At 41.8% G+C, this 4818-nt stretch overlaps 1 long non-coding RNA gene across 1 annotated transcript; it reads right to left on the minus strand.

The window, feature by feature from the left end:
* Window positions 1-2255: 2255 nt before the first annotated feature.
* On the minus strand, window positions 2256-3949 carry LOC115174370 (uncharacterized). The gene is made up of 2 exons (XR_003871765.1): window positions 3854-3949; window positions 2256-3064 (listed from the first exon to the last, which is right to left on the minus strand). It is a non-coding gene; the product is annotated as an uncharacterized LOC115174370 (long non-coding RNA).
* Window positions 3950-4818: the final 869 nt, after the last annotated feature.

Consider the following 4818-nt stretch of genomic DNA (forward strand, 5'->3'; position numbering starts at 1 on the left):
GCACACAACAAGTAGGGAAGGCTTTAGTTTCATTCATCTCATCCAAAAGGGGCGCAAACCCTAGCTTCTCCCAAGCGGGGCTTTAACCAGGCTGACTCAGATCATAAATCCTATAGACCTTCAGAGCTCCCATGCAACAAAAACTAATCCAGCATACACGATGTGGACGCTGATCTCTCCAATTGACTCTAAACTATTTTCCTCTATGTTTCAGATGGAGGGATATAGCGCAGTCAGATAGAGAGATGTTGAAGATGACAGGCTAACCATGGACCTTTTCATTGTGATTTATTTAGCAATGTTGGGTGGAACATGTGAATATGATTTTGGATTATGGATACGGTCCACGATAAATAGTTGTACTGTTCACAGGAGAAAGAAAATGGTTATAACAAGAGCAACCACATTGTATGCATGGCCATGTCCATAACCTTGGTGTTTTTCAATATTATAATCTGGACCACTTTTCTTCTCTCCAACATTCCAGGCTGTGGAATAAAAAAGTTATCCTAGCTAGAGAGCAAAAATACATAACTAGCTACGTTTATTCAGATGAGCTTTTTATTACACAGGCTAAAATAATAGACAAAGAAGCTATTTGTCCACAGGTGGGTTATCCATGATAGCTAAACCAGAACCTAAAGGGGTGACTGTTCTTCCTAAGTAGAAGAGTCAGTGCTGGCAGCAGTGAAATTAATCTAGCCATGGAAGGCCCATAAAGGTATGATATGTTATGTAAATTCTGTGTGGATGGCCATCCCTCACTGAACTACTCTTATTCATATTAAAGGTCTATTGTGTGGCGTTTCAGAGAAATCATAAGTGGTTGGCCGGGGTCAGCCGGTGCAGTAAGAAACTGCATGGTTCACTGACTCCAAACAGCACTACAGGATTCCTACCATGCTCTGCCAAAGTTAATCTTCTCTCAGAACAAAATTCGATTCCCATCACTCTGTAGTTGCAGTCTTCTCTCTTTGAAAAAAGAGAATGGCTTGGGCATGTGCTGGCTCTTTTGAGACACAGAGGAGGATACTAGAGATGTTGTTGGAATGTCTCTTTTCTATTCTAAGAGGGAACTCAAGAGGTGAGGTTTTGTATTGAAAAACATGGACATGATATTGGGATTAGATTACGCCTCTATCACACTGACAGCATCATTGCATTTTGGTTCACCATAAGTACATTAATTTCCAGTGGAAAGCTAGGTTTGCCTTGCAGCATTGCGTTGCAGAGGCAGTTGCAATGCATTCTGTGTGGTGCATACGTTGGATTTATTGAACGTATGCATCAAACTGTATGCATAGACGGCTTGGCAGAAATGGTAGCAGAATGAATGTTGAACTTTTGTTGCAGACATATCCAGATGATGCTGCGTACCATTTTTGCAACTGTAGTTGCGACCCACTGGGCAAAAACTGGTTGAATCAATGTTGTTTACGTGTAATTTCAACCCCAAAAATCTATTTGACGTTGAATCAACATGGAAAACTAATTGGATTTGTAAAAAGTACCCAAAGTAAGGGGATTTCGTCTTTTTTTCACTCAACTTTTAACCTAAATACAATGACATGGTTAAAAAATATTTTTATTTCACATTAGTTGACAACTCAACCAAATGTAAATCAAAACTAGATATTGAACTGATGGCTGTGCCCAGTGGGGAGGCTTGTTTGCTTTTGCATGGGGCTTGCCATTATGTCAAAGGATCCCCAACTCCTCTCTTCCAACTGAGCAGCCCATCCACCACATTACAGGAAGTGACTGTTTTCTGTGGGGAAAGCTGGAATGTAAGAAAGAAAAATAAAACACCAACTTGAACAGCACATACCAGGACAACTGGTAGAAAAATGTAGGGGAAACTCAGCCAACAATATACTTTTCTATGCAGAGGGTGTAAAAGGGGCTAATCTTTTGGGGAATACAACCCCCCACTCAGCTGGAAAGGAATGTGTCCTTTCACAACTTGAACTGAGGGCTTGGCTGGCATTGAATCAATAGGGGAAGAAGTCACTCAGTTCCCAGGTTGTGTGTGGGGGTGGGACTGAGAACCACTGAGAACCATTTTCTGAAGAAAATCTGTCCATTTTTTGTCACCTCTCATTGCAACACATTTAGCTTGCTCGTCCAAGAAAATGTATTTCAAAGTTGAACATTGTACTAATGAAACGATGCAACCAAAACAATGCTTCTTTGGTGTTAGCAAAATTAACATTCAGAAAACATGTCCAATTCGGAGAAAGTCACTTCAAGTATAATCACATTCTCAAAATACCTTTATTAATGTAGTCTTACAAACAGTGAGTATTCTGTGATGTTCATTAATTCACCAGTTGCATTTTGTTTTGATCTATTTAACACTGGCATTTCTAACCACTGGACGTTAAAATGCGATTTCATTGAGTAGATTGCCTCACTATGCACTCTTTGATTGGTCTGTAAATCAGGACTATCAGACCAGCCAACATCTTATTTCTACATGGAATTAAGTTGGGAAACTGTAGACTACAGTACCATCTAGGTTATGCTATTTGATTGCTTTAGGTTCACTTCCAGTTGACCAAATGACAAAGCAGATAGTGATCATTAACCAATCATATCATAACATTAACATTAACTGATACTGTCATCACCAGTGTTACTGGCAATAGTATCTTATCACACTGTGGACACCGCATGAACAAATAATCAATGTGCCCTCGGCATGAAGTTATTTATATCCCATAGCTCAAACATTTAGTGTTATACCCCTCTGAAAGCCCCTATTCATATAGAATTACAGCTTGAGAGAGGAAGTGCATGATTTTGGGCTTTTTCAACCCAAATATCATGCCTTCTCAAATCCATTCAGCCGAGTACAGTAAAGAACATGCCTGCCTATTGCATGGTGGAACCTGGCAACCCAGTAGCCCCGTGCTGACAGAGAGGGGGCAGACGGGGCGGGTGGTGGATAAATCTCCTCTGTTGTGCTCCTCCACTCGTCCCCATGCCTTAATTGGCTGGTGTAATTACAGCCGCAGATCCTGATGTGTAGCAGACATGCACAGGGAGCTTTTAATAGGCCCTGCTAAAAAAAAAACAGGAGGAACAGTTCCATTCAATCCAAGCCACTGAATGTGCAGGAAATGTCCGCCACAATCCATGCACATTACGCTGCCACCCCTCATACCAGGGGAGACTTTTGAAAGACGCTTCTCTCCTGCTGAAATCTCCTCTAACTTTGGCAGTGAGGTAACAAAAGGTCTGGTCAGGGGGAAGACTACACTTGGACTGCTACCATTAGCATAGACTAGAGCTCTGTGTTCAAACGTTGCTAAGGAACTTTAAGAACCTACACTTTCAATGGAATGTACCGAATTAACTTGCAGGCGGCAACTTCTTCTTTCTTTTTTAATCCCATTTGCTTGGGAAGGAGACCAGAATGAGACTCTTGGCCACTTGTGAGTAACAAAGTGGACAGGAAAACAGAAATGAAATTGGCTGAATTGCATTTGCATTTTCCCTCTATCACCCTTAATAGCACAGTGGTCGGAATCATGCATAACTATGATTATTTTTGTCAATTTCTAGAGGAAAACTTGCTTCATAATTACAGACGAAGCAGCATTCAAGTTTCCATTAGTATTTTGCCTCATGAGTCATATTACCTCAGTATTACTATGAATAGAGAACATAGAAATTAACATTATTTCTGTCTAGATGTGGTCATTTAGTGGGTTTAAAATCTCTGACACTCAATGATGTCAATGGCACAAAATGCCACAAAACATACAGTAGTTTATGAGCACTGGCAAGATACATAATATGCATAAATAGAATATTACTAAGAAGTGTTAAAGAGACAAGGAAATCATACCTGGTATTCATCCATAAAGAATGCAGTGCATCTCGAGGGAAGTCATCAGCAGGGGCCCTTCGAAGCCAAATGAACCACAGACTGGCATACATTGATTCCTCCTGACAAAGCCACAGCAATGAAGACATACTTTCACTTTCCAGCTCTGAAGGCCATGTTAAGAGCTACTGAGAATTTTGCTCTTGGCAGGACAATAACACCTAGCGTCCCGACGGGCTACAACTAGCCATCACTTGTGTGTGTGTGTGGGTGTGTGTGTGTGTGTGTGTGTGTGTGTGTGTACAAGTTGTATGCATTAGTGTCATGCATACGGTCCACAATGTGTGTGCTTGAACGTTATGCTTCCAGACAATACCTCCAGTTCAATGACCTGTGCTGGTGGAAGGGCCATGGATGCCTCCTCAATGCTCATCTCATGTGCGGGCCGAGGCTGTGACTGGAACGTGGTGCATATGTGTGTGAGAGAGCGGCAGACAGACAGACAGAGAGAAGGCTGATAAATTATGTACCAGTACATTGCCTCTGTAACGGCTGTCTTCGTCGTCCTCAGATGAAGGGGAAGAGAAATCAGACCAAAATGCAGCGTGGTAAGTGTCCGTCATTTTAATGAGAAAACTGCACACTAAAATACGACAAGCAACATAAAAGAACAACCGAACAATTCCATAAGGCACAGAAGCTATACGGAAAACAATCACCCACAAAACCCCAAAGGAAAAACAGGCTACTTATGTGTGACTCCCAATCAGCAACAACGAACTACAGCTGTGCCTGATTGGGAGCCACACACGGCCCAAAACAAAGAAATACAAAAACATAGAAAAATGAACATAGAACGCCCACCCAATGTAACACCCTGGCCTAACCAAAATAAAGAACAAAAACCCCTCTCTATGGCCATGGCGTTATAGTACCCTCCCCCAAAGGTGCGGACTCCGGCCGCAAAACCTGACTCTGAAGGGGAG

This window comes from Salmo trutta, chromosome 35 (genome assembly GCF_901001165.1).
Source record: "Salmo trutta chromosome 35, fSalTru1.1, whole genome shotgun sequence".
Lineage (NCBI taxonomy): Eukaryota > Metazoa > Chordata > Actinopteri > Salmoniformes > Salmonidae > Salmo > Salmo trutta.